Here is a 12657-nt window from a genome sequence, read left to right as displayed (position 1 = left end):
ACGCTTCGATCGTGCATCAACCCCCGGCTCACTCGCTTCACTTGCTGGCGCAGATATAATGAAAATTTCAACCTATTCAGGAGTTCTTTCATCAGTTGTTTAATTCATCGATTCAGTATCTACTATAATTGCACATAATATCTTGTCTCTAGCCCCTCTAGCTATCAAATCTAATTCCGGAGTAAAACAAATCGAATTACCTTTATTTACAATACAATTTCCCCCCGTCCAACCCCAGCAATTGGCCATTATAATGTCATTAAATGTCGGCCCCTGCAGGCGTACGAATATTTCGCTTCAGAAATAACAATTTTAGTTGATCGAAAGTGCTCTGGGTCACTCCATGCACCCGGCTCCATGCTCCATGCCGAAGCTTTTAAGCAATTAAATGTAGGACCTGCAGACAGTAACCGGAGCGAACCCTTCCTTAATGCCTTTGGAGGAGTCTTCTTCCAGGAAAACCCTTTGAAAGAAATTACGTTCTTTCCCCGCTGCGTTTCCCCCGTTTTGTGGGTCTTTGGGAGCGCCAACGAACGAACGCCTGGGAGGTGTTGAATAGAGGTAACACCTTAATTAAATTTGCAGACTTTTGTCTGGCTTTTGAGCTCCGAGGAATATTCTGCGTGTGCACAAAGCAAATTCTTCGATGTGCCATTAATGGAACGGAACTGTGGCAAGCTGTGGGGCAGGGGCAGGCAATTGCTGATTACTTTTATTTGGAAAAGGCGATTAAGTAATTTTGTGTGTTTGGGATTAACATTGCGTTCTGCATGCAATCGTCTACTCCATCCGCCAGGATTTTGAAAGCTGACTGTTTGGATACCCTGGAAGGCGCTTGTTTGAGGAAGGTTCTACCTTTTTCAAAGAAATACTATAAATACTATATCACATATGTATACAAGGACACCCCTCGACTAATCCTCTTCGAAATGTGAACATTGAGGATTACAAGCAATCCCATAACGAGCATATGCCCTTCCATCACCCTTCTCTGTGGGCTTTTAGGTGCACAACTAAATAAACCTCGAGCGAAGGAAGCTTTGGACATTATTTTCAGCTAACGAGATATGTTGAACAATGGCACGGAACAGCACAGAAACGGGCATGAAATGTGCCAAAAACTTATGAGCAACTCGGAACAAGTCCGAGAGAAGCGAGAGAGCTGTTTGGCAGTGTGCCCGGGCAGGAAAGGCAGTGCAGAAGCAACTCTCATGTAAGACTCATGACTGTCCGTCCGGCTGTCCGTCCGGCTGTCTGTCGACAATTGTCTGACTGCAGGGGAAGCCCCAGCCCGTGCCACCACACCCAGCACTTCCATCACCTTCCGCTGCACTTCCGGCGTCATCGCTGGCACAAAAAGTGCAATGTACTAAAATTGAATTAAACAAAAAAAGCAGAGAGAATAGAATGAAAAACAAACAAAGTAGAACGCAGAAATTGCAATCGATGGAAACGATGGAAGAGAATGGCAGGGAGAGAGAGGGGGAGGGAGGGGTGAAAGGTAGTTAGAGGGTGCCTCGTCGGTACAGCAAAAGGCCATTCAACTTGGCTCAACATTGAGGCAGGGGTTGCCTCTGTTCGTGTGCCTGTGGAATGTGGCATCAAGGTTAAATATTTGCATTTTTTTTTTTGTTGCATCATTCAGCATTCTTCCACGCGGTTTGCACTCGAGTGTATTGTGCTGTCTGTGTGCCGTGCCACATTTTAATTGGACGACACTTTAATTCCCAAAAGCCTCGCAACACTAATTAAATTGGGCCAAAATCCGCAGCGTAAACGGTCGATTGGGCGGGGGAGGGAGGGGAGGGAATTAATTGGAAAGCATTTCCAATACGCAATCCCGTAAAAACAATAAAACCGTAAAACGCTGTAAATGTAAAAATATTCCAAGTGGGGAATAAATGCATCGATTGAGAGGAACACCTAAATAAATAAAATAACAGATGCTAAACGCACGAGCGAAAATGTTGGTATTTCCATGAATACACTCGCACGACGCCACGTGCAGGGTGAAACGTGGCAAAATGGGCAATAAATACAATGGAATATCGATGGGGAAAATTGTTTGCCGAAATAATATTATTCTAATCAGAGCAAGGAATAATATTAAAACGAAATAGGGGAACATTTCCTTTGGTTATGAATTTAAATTCAGCTAATCAGTGTGAAAAATAATACGAAATGCAAATACAGATTAAAATTAGCTTAATGGTAGGACATAACCCAACCCTATTAAACTTTCTAGAAAGGGAAATATATTTAGGTACTATTTACTTTATTATTTATTTTTAATAATAATTATACATTTTTATTGTGCATAATTTTATATATATTTTATTTATTTTTTTTATTAATATTTTTTTTTTTTGTATATATATTTTATTAATATTTTTATTCTTTTATATTTATTATTTATTATCTATTATTTATTTCTTATTTATTTATATATTTATTAATATTTATTTTTTCAGTGGTGAAAACATTTAAGAAGGACAAATTTTATCCTAAGTGAACGTATCTTCTCAATTTCTTACAATCGAAAGAAGGTAACAGTGCTGAAATATCCTATAAATATCCCCCACTTTCTATAACATATTTCTCTAAAATCCTTAACTCTTTTTCTTGCTCTATTTGCCCCCATAAATCTCACGTAGTACATATTGTATCCCCTTGCTATAACTAACATTTTACTGCTGTCCTAAACAAGTCATTGATTGCCGTTGTCTGGCATTCTCCTCGCTCTGTCTCTCTGTCTCCCTGTCTCCCTGCTCGACTGTCTCTCACTCCCTTTTCTCTCTCTCTCTCTCTCTCTCTCTTACTCTTTGCTTTCTCTTTGTTCTTTCACGTATATTTATGCGCAGTCACGTTGTTGCTGTCGCATATCTTCTGCTTCTTTGCTCTCTCCTTCTCCCTCTCTCTCCCGCACTCTTTCTTTTGTTGTTTCTGAATGAATTTTACATTTTTATAGCGCCTGGCCGCAGCAGCAGTCCCGTGCCCCTGTTCTTCCTGTGTGGCTCACCCCTACACCCCCCTCCACCATCCGTGCAAGGGACGTGTAGAACCCCTCTCCTGTATGGTGTACATCTGCAGTTTTTTTTGTTGTGTTCCTACAGATTTGTCACAAGTATTGCCGCACTCCACTCCGCACTCCGCTCTCCGCACTTTGCTTCCACTTTTTTTTTGCCATTTGTCGTCACCACCCTCAAATGCCCAACCCTGTGGGTAGCGGTGGAAGTCCGGAGTCCGGAGTCCTGATTCTGGTCCTGGGTCCAGCCCTACAGCTTCCTGCTTTTGTGCAATAAAAAGGATACGATGCGCGAGCGCACACACATAAACATCCACGGAACACACACGCACACAAGCACACACACACACACACACAGACAATTGAGAGACGTCTACGCCGTAGACGAAGTCGGAATCGGAATCAAAGCAGGAGGAAGCGTGTGGCAGCGTGGCAGGGGTGCAGCAGATTCATTCAGGGACCACAGCCACCGGCAAAGAGGGCAATCACCCGACTTCGGAGATCAGAATGTGCCTATATATGATTTTCGCTCGGGGTTGCAATTCCTATTGATTTTTCTATTGTTTTTGCCGAGCACTGTGCGGCAAAGTTGCACCATTTCTCGTAAATCTCTTGCCTTGCCGCCCCCTCACTCTTGTTGCAGATTCAAATTTGTACCCGCAGCGGCGGCAGCTGGCTTCATCTCCAATTTGTTGCAAGTGCCACTTGGCAAAAAAATAAACTAACTCGAACGAACGAACGCACATCAACCATTTGACACAATATGCAGATTAGCAGCTAATGCCGCCTTCTGATGCTGGTACTCCAAGAGAGAGAGGCAGAAGCAGAAGCCTCTCTGCTGCTCCACTTAAGACTGATTGATTGTCAAGTGGGTTCGGGCTCTGACCCCTCTCGCAGGGGCTTCCGCACAATTCCCAACAAATGCAATTATTCAGAATATGAATTGATGTAAGCTTGTTAGAGTTATAAGCTTAGCCCTTCCCCCCTCCCCACCCACCATGTGGGAGTGCGAGTGGGGGCTCCAGATACTTGACAACAGACAGAAGATACTTTGTACGAGTCATGAAAGAGCCACTGCCAGCAGCAGAAGGATGATGCTCCGTGTATCTAGGGGGACTCTGGGCAACCAAATGCTTAGTTTCTTTATTTGAATGGCTTGTCATGTTGATTATGAATAATTATATATATATATGCTAAGCGAAAACTACGAATTTTAAGGCCAGAATGTGAATTTAGATCAAGAGAAATCTATCGTAGAAATTTTATATAAATTTTTATAGGAAATAACTTTAAATTCGAAACTTAAAAGGATATGGAGACAGTCTTTTAATGCCATCAGATATTATTACACTCTGTATAGCGAACTCTGGAAGGTTTTTGGGATCGAACCATCACTCTATTATTTCTCGAACGAGAGAAGCGAGTGAGCCGGGGGTTGGCTCCCTAGTTCGATAGACAATTCTTTTTAGATCGAGTTCTTTAACAACTTTTAATGAAAGACTTTCAAATATTTTTGTATAGAAAATTAATTGATAAACTGCCTATTTGTTAGAGCAGATATTTCTATGGACAGTAAACGTTTGACTCCACTGTACATTTTTTTGCATAATTAACATGGATACCATTACAACATTTTGCCATTAAAAACCCATCTCATATATAACTTTTTCTTGCACATTTCAATTTTAATATTTTGTAAAATCTTTCGTTCTGTGACGGGTCTCTGCATTTAATTGCTGTTGCCAGCTAATAAATTTTAATTGTCCTCAATTAGCAACGGAATGCAGTGGAAAATATGGACAAAAAAAAAACCGGAGTGCAGAGAGGGAAATCATTTTAGATTGGGGTTGCAGTGGCAGCTCTTTTGTGCGAGGCCTTCGGTTGCATTTTAAGCATACATACGTGCCCCTGCCGCTCCGACGGAAGTTGTTTGCATATTTCTGTGGACACAAAATTCCATTAGAAATGACAAATTCTGCAGTGCCACAGAAGACCGAGCCTCAATTAAAGATGTTGCACCAAATGGTGAAGGCGAACGATGCATGTGGACTTCCCAGGCTGACCCTTCCACCATCGCCAGCCATCATCATCAGTCCCGTCCCACACATGCTGCTCACATGTGGCCGAGAGACGAGACGAATGCATTAAGCAGAAATTTCATTCATAAAGATTTCATTTCTGCCCTGCTCTCAGGCCACAAGGCGTTGGCATGGCACTCAGTCGAAAGAATGCAGCAAAACGGCCAACAAGGAGGAAGATTTATGAGCCCAGAGGCCCAGGGGCGTGGGTAGGTAGCTCATTGATAGGGTCATATAAAGAAGGCGCCGGAATCAAGAGGCACCGAAAAAGAGAGGTTTTCAAAATGGTTTGGAATACATTTTGAGGAAATATATTTAAAAAAGGATTCTTGGGACTTAAGCCTGGGATTATAAAGAGAATTCAAAGAGCGACTATTCCTCAGATTTGGAAGACCCTCCTCCACTTGAAACCCCCTTCTGCTTAAGCCCCTGCATTCCCCAAAACTCAGACCCGATTCGAACGAAATGAAAATTGGCGTAACTTCAACCAAGTATATAATAAATGAGAAATTGTTTAAATATTTGCCACACACGAATGGCAGGCATGCAAATTCATTGAGCGCTTAAGATTCTCCATTTCCAAATTCGTTTTACTGCAAAGAGAACGAAGAACTCCGCTCCGAGAGCAAACACGGAGCAAGGAATTATAATTGTATATCGAATGCCGGGGACGTGCGTTGAGAGAAGCCTCTCCTGGGTTAGGGTTCAAAGAAATTGCTTTTGACTTTCGGACCAAAGTCCACAAGATGCGACTGGAGGACCATTTTCATTTCGATGGGGCTTCGAGGCCGAAGCACTTGTCGCTTGAGTGGAAAATTGCCACAGAGTTCTCTGGCTTCTCAGATTCTCTGAGGAAATTGAGGTGGAAATTAATCATTCCTTTTTGTTGCTTTTTGCTTTGGCCATGAAAGTGCCGAAAAAAATTAATTGAAAACGCTCGTAACGGGAAAGGGCAAAGGGAAGTTGGCAATCTCGCAACTATCTTTGCCCTGTTTTTGTTTTGCATAACCAGAGGAAGGGAAAGCTTTTTGTTGCTTTTCTTTCAATTTAACCGCAAAGCAATCTCAATCAATCTCAATAGTTATTGACCAGACCACCGCCCCGTGCCCCATGCCCCCCGCCTCGTGCCGCTCACCTGAGACGGCTTTGAGTCCAATATTTCACGTGTTTTTGTTCGCTTCTCGCGCCGCCGTCGCCATCGATCAATGAATTTTTTTTTTATATGTGTATGTAATACGTCTCTGTAGCGTCTTGGTCGGCGGCGGCTGGTTTCGACCGCAATAAGTCAAATACGAGGCCAGCGAGCTTCATTATGGCTCGAACCCAACCGCAGAGGGGAACCGACCGACGAACCCAACAACCGACGTCGTCGTCTTGGCCCCAAAAGACTGGAGGGAAGACAATGCAGCGCAGATAAGTCAATTATATTGACTTCTTGGCCAAGAACTCTCTGAGGCTGTCTGAAGCTTTTAAGGTGGCAAGCAGCTCCGCTGCTCCTCTCACAATTCCCACAGTTGAAAGTCAACGTCACTGTCCGCTTCTTCCGATTCTTCTGGCTGTTTTTTTGTTGCTGCTGTGGCTTTGGCTCGAACCAAGGCGATAACATCAACGCTGTCAATGGCAAAATGCTAGGACAGTGGTAAGGCATGTTATGGTAATGGGCGGAAGGCAGATATTGATGGGAAGTCGGGGAATTTCTGTAGGGAGAAACCCGAAAACCCGATGGAGTTCTTCATCTTAGTATGGTAGTATTTTTATTAATCCTTTGGCTGTTCTTTTGGGACATAAGGAGACATTTAATGCATGATTAAATGCTTACCAGAATCACTATTATTGTTGTTCCTTCCATTCAGACAGTTTTCATTAAGGTATCTGTTCCATAACCATATCCACAATATTTTCTTCATCGATTACTCTCTTTGACAATCCATTAATCAATCATTAGCTCAGTGAATCAGCAGCACAATGTATTATGCATCATGTATCAGGGGTCAAATATCATATTTTGAATCCTAAGGAATGCCTATGATACATTCCTTACTTCCTCGATATTTGGTACGAAGCTTCGTCGTTAAATTAGAATAATTTTTGTAAAACGGAATTATTAATCTTTATTCATAATTTTGTACTATTTTAGCTTTGTTTATTTATTCTAATTCGAATCGATATGTCAGCTATCGATATAACCAACAGCAATGCATCATGCATCAAGACAACGGATCGAACTATTTTTAGGCTTCATTTCTGAATATCTGAGGCATGACTTTATGCATCATAATCACTAATCATTTGCTAGCACCTATGTATCCAAATGTTAACAGTTTCCATAAAGATATCTTCCCAATTCTCATCGTTTTCATCGTTTTCAAACCACTGTCTCGTCCCATCCACTGTCTGTGCCACACTTTGCCCAAACAAAAAACTCTTTCGGCGTTCGGCTTTTGGCCAGCCTGTGCTTTATTACTCTCCGGACTGGCACGTAGATTTACACTCATATTTATATATTTTTTTTTTCCTTTGCTTATTTAATTTTTGTTGCTGTTTCTCGCCGTCTTGGGATGGCATCTTCGAACCGCTTTGAGCTTCGGTCTTGATTGTCTGTCGGTCCGGGCCCGGCTCTGTTTTTGTTCGGGCCCACGAGAAGTGTAGACGCAATTTACTGATTACATTATTGCTCGCAAATTGCTAGATTATAGTTTGGCTGGTTGTTGGCTCGGCTGCAAATTATTGCTGTTATTATTGACTCACAAATTATAGTGATTAGTTTTTTATCTTTTTCAATAAAATGGAAATTTGTTCCTGTTGTTGTCAGCAATTTTGCCGATTAGTATTTGTGTGTGTGAGGAGCAGTGGAGAGCGGCAGGGTAGCCCAAAAATGTTTTAAGTGGCGGCGGATTGTGGAATATGGTTTTGGATAATCCAAAGATTGAATATTTTAAATGGGAATTGGGGAGATAATCTTTGGGAATCTTTTTAGTTAAGGTGTCCAACAAATACCAGCGAATATGTCCAACAAAATGAACAACTTTTTGGTGAATTTCGCACGAGACAACGATTAGGTTGTAGGCCTACAGGAAAGGATGCGAAATAGACCCCCAAAATTATTTTTTTTTTTAAATTTATTATTATTTATTTATTTATTATTATTTATTTATTTATTATTATTTATTTATTTATTATTATTTATTAAAGCCGCTATTGGCGACATTCCACACTTTTCTAGATTTTAATCGACATATTACTGAAAAAATTAATGAATTCAAAAGAGAATTGTACGTACATACTTTCACACGATTTTTGATTCATGTCGATGGAATGAATATACACAAAGATATAGCATCCCAAAAGACCAACCATAATTGTATAAATAATTATATATTTATTATATTTTATATGCAATAGAAAAACTATTTATTTTCTGAATAAATTGTATGACCATAAATTGTCTAAAAAAAATGTAAGTCCATAAACGAAAAGTATCTCTTCTACTTTTCCGCTCTATAAAAATATCGTATCCTTTGCATAAACTATCCCAAAGCTGTATTTTCCTTTCGCTTTGTCAAATTCTAGTTGGATTCCCGTTATTTCACCCTTCATTGCTTTCCTCCCCTGGCCGTCCGCTCGTTCCGGACAAAGCAAACATGAAAGCAAAGAGTAGGAAACCGGCAAGAAAGGCGCAGCAAAAGCAAAATGAAAGAACAAAAAGAACGAACAAGTGCAGTCAACAGAGAGACACACACACACACGCACACACACACGCACACACACAAGAGGGACTCTCCGAGAGAGCGCCAGCTCCAACCTGTGCCTCTGAGAGCAAGCTCTGCAAAGCTGGCAGAACTCTCTTGCTCTCCCTCTCTCTCTTTCTCTATTTGCAGAAAAAGCAACCACCCCCCGGGAGGCACTCTCTGCAGTGTCCTGCCAATTCTGTTCAAAGGAAACTATGTGGAGTACTACGGATTCGTATTTTGTGCTGATAAGCGCCAGTCGACGTCGCGTGGGGGCGGGGGGGGATGGGAGGTAAGGCCAGGGCATAATTGTAGCTCCAGACGGAGAGTGGAATGGGGGGACCAACCGGGAAATCGATCGATTTTTCATGCTCCCCCAAAACCAGAGCGGGAGAGCTCCGGCTCCACCGAAAAGAAATTGCTGCATACGCACAGGAGCCATAGCGGCTTCTCGGGGCTGGGGCTTCGCTTTTGGACGCTCTTCCACAGTGGCTCTGGCTGTATACGAGTGTGTGTGTGCGAGAGTTTCCTCTGTGTGTCCTGTGTATGTATATGTCTAAGGTGTGTTAACCTCAAATGCGCCACACACACACACACACAAGCACACAAAGCAAGAGAATGGCACGGAGAAATACAAAATCAAAATTGAATTTTGTTAAAGGAAATAAAGAAAAAATCCTACAAAAGAATACCTGAGCAACAAAGGGGATAAAAATCGTTTAAATTTCATCGAAAATTCCCATATATTTAGTAGAAATAACCACAAACTTTCTTTGATTATAAACATTTACTTTTGTGGATTTTTGGGCATTTTAAAACCCTGTTTATATAGTTTTGAGGTCTAAAAATTATCCATTAATTATCCATTATTTGGGCTTACATTTTGCTTTGGAATTTCCTCGAATTTCCTGGCTTTCTTTTTTTTTTGTTATAAACTTCAGCTACTAATCCCAATTATTGATTTTCATCCAGAGCTTTCGGTGTTTTTTTTTTTCTCCTTAACTTCAATAATCCTTACGGCTTTTGGCTTAAATGTTGAAACCCGGGTTTTCGATGGGTTTTTAGTTACCAAAAAACACTTTTGCACGTTTCCACAAACACACGCACATGGATATATATCCACACACATATATATATCGCCTTTTGTTGTATATGTATAATATTTATGCGAGGCTTTTCCTCGGTTTTCCACTTTATATATGAATTTCCTTGGGATTCAATCGGATTTGGTTGATACTTTCTGCATGGACTTTTTGTTTAGAATTTATTTAAAACAATTTTTTGTGAGCTGTGCCCATTTCAAACACGCACAGACATGCACACACTTTCGCACGGGGCACAGGCACAGGGCACGGGGCACGGGACACGCGACGCGAAACCCAACACAGACATACGATTTTTCACTCTGCGCCTATGTATTGTACAGCCGGATGGATGTGTGAGTGTGTGTGTGTGTGGGGTGTGGGGAGTTGGGCGGGTGGGGTGTGTCTGTGTATATCCTTTGGCGCGGACCAAAGCGTAGAACCCGGAGACCGGAGCTCTATAAACAGTCTTCTGCCCTGTGAAAACGCGGAGACGCCGTCGTCGTCCTACCACGAGCAACTCAAACGACACAATGAGCGGGCCGCACATTGGAAAAGTCCTCACAGCAGCAGTCGGCAGTCAGCAGCCAGAGCGCGGAGCGCTGTGAGAATTTCCCACCACCAAAAAAGAAAGAAAATACAGAGGTCTCTCCCAAAACAGACAGGGAGAGAAAGAGAGAGAGAGCGTGCTTGCAGTGAGTGGGCGCAGAGAGAGAGAGAGAGAAAACTATCTCTCTCTCAATCATATGTTTTGCATCCCATCCTGGGCCTACACATCCTGACTCTGGATGATCCCATCTCTCCCCCACACACACACACACACAATCAACCGCAGATGGAACTTCCTGACTTCCTACGTTTCGGTTATAGCTGTAGCCATAGCTATAAGCCCTGTCCCCGGCTTCCTGGCCGCCCGGCTCCCTGGCTTCTCTGAGGTGTTTCTGTTTATCTGTATTTGTGTAATATCCTGTAGTTTCATGAGTTTCCGTTACACTCGACGTCTTTTTTTTTTTTGTCAGTTTTCCTGGTTGCTAGTGATGCTCCTCGAATGATGCTTCGGGGTGCGTTCTTGGGGGTGGGAGTTTCGGGGCAAAGTGGGGTCTTAAAGCACACAGAAAGGTAATTAAATGGTCGATGAAAGTACAAGCTTATGAAGCTAGGGGATTGCAAAGTGGAAAACATCTCACCAAGAGACGCTCCAAAATAAATTAAATAAAATAAAGAAGAAGAAAAACACTAAATAAATTATTAGAAATACAGAAATGGGGATTGTAAGCGAAGAAACATATTTTGAATATTTAAAAGATTGGAAATCCCCATTAAAAATTATTAAATTAATTTATTATTCAATGATTGGCTAGTTAAATTATTAAAAATATTATTGATTAAAATAAAAACAATTAAGAGCGATGGAGAGAGAATGGGAAAAAGTTCTGATGGTCAAATAATTCCCAAAAAATGTGATCAATTCCATAAGGAGCTTAAAAACCTTTTACACGAGTTCTGACATTTTTTCGAGTACTAAAAAACCTTCTCTGGAGTATTAAACTCCAGGCAGAAACTCCCAGTCCATTCCAAAAAATCAAAAACAAATTAAAGTCTTAATTGCGCCATTTCAAATGCTACGCCACGGCCCTTCCACTTCCTCAACAGCCATTCCGGTGCGACACACCCAAAACTTTAGGGGAAATGGTATAAAAATCAACTAAAAATAAAAAATAAAATAAATCAGCTGCAGGAAGCAGTCAGCAGCCAGCAGTCGACAGCCAGCAGCCAGAAGACGAAGTACAAGCGAATGCAATGCAAAAAGTCATAAATACTCATTTTGCATGAATGAGAAAATAAAATGAAATTTGCATTTGACTGCACACGACGACGCGATGAAAATTATATGCCCGCAATATACAGATATTTAAGGTGGAAGTCGTATCCCATCCATCCATCCATGCCCCCCGCCTCCCGCCGCCCTTGCGAAAGTTATGCACACAATAAACGCTCCCCAAGAAGTTCGTAAATTTAGCATGAGGCCAAGACGCAAAAAAACTATGAAAAAAAAATACTAAAAAAGAACAACAGCCAAAGGACGCAACAGGAAGTTAGCCAAAAACAAAAAAAGAAAGGAGCAGGAGCCCGAGGAGCCAGAGGAGCGGAGGAGTGGAGGAGGAGGAGAACCCCTTTTGGAAAGTAGAGGAAGGAAGCACGCAAAATGCGCGCCATATGATCGAGTAAACACGAGAGGGCCAGAGGAATGCTAAGGGTGCTGCAGCGAGAGAGAACCTGAGAAATGGGAGCACGTCAAGTGGTAAATGCAAGGACCCTCGCACACACCTACACGCACGCACACGGATGCACGCACGCACACATGGAGAGTGTAAGAGTGGAAATCCTAGCCAAAAAAGTGCCATGTTCTTAGGGAGAGTCTGCGTTGTTTATGTGTGATGATGCCTCCACTAGACGACGACCCACGAATACACTCAAACGGACACACAGATACACTCAGATACCCAGCAGATACGCATGCCACACGCACACACACACACACACAGGCACACACAAGCACAGCTGGGAACCAAGCTACCGTTAAGAAACCCGTATCGCACGTGCCTCCAATTGGAAGAAGAACAAAACGGTAACGCACCGAACGCGTCGGCAGCAAACGGAACTCTGAGTGCAACTCTGAGACGACAATTCGCAAGGAGCGGCCGCGAAACGGAACGGAACGGAATCGGAACACGCAAAGAGCG

At 42.2% G+C, this 12657-nt stretch overlaps 1 protein-coding gene across 14 annotated transcripts in view; it reads right to left on the bottom strand.

Moving 5' to 3' along the window:
• Positions 1-12657, bottom strand: part of LOC108162496 (neural-cadherin) — a 144097-nt gene that overhangs the window by 101183 nt on the left and 30257 nt on the right. For 11 of the 14 annotated variants that reach the window (XM_033393945.1, XM_033393948.1, XM_033393949.1 and 8 more), the window contains exon 1: positions 9712-10450. The exons of 2 other annotated variants lie outside the window; for them this stretch is intronic. The gene's annotated coding sequence lies outside the window, so the exon portion shown is untranslated. Of the gene's footprint in view, positions 1-9711; positions 10451-12657 lie in introns of those variants that run through there. One more of the 14 variants, XM_017297255.2, reaches the window with a different exon arrangement.

The sequence above is a fragment of the Drosophila miranda genome, chromosome 4 (assembly GCF_003369915.1).
Source record: "Drosophila miranda strain MSH22 chromosome 4, D.miranda_PacBio2.1, whole genome shotgun sequence".
NCBI classification, from domain to species: domain Eukaryota; kingdom Metazoa; phylum Arthropoda; class Insecta; order Diptera; family Drosophilidae; genus Drosophila; species Drosophila miranda.
The sequence above is the reverse complement of the archived record's forward strand: the minus strand, read 5'-3'. Positions and strand labels throughout refer to the sequence as shown.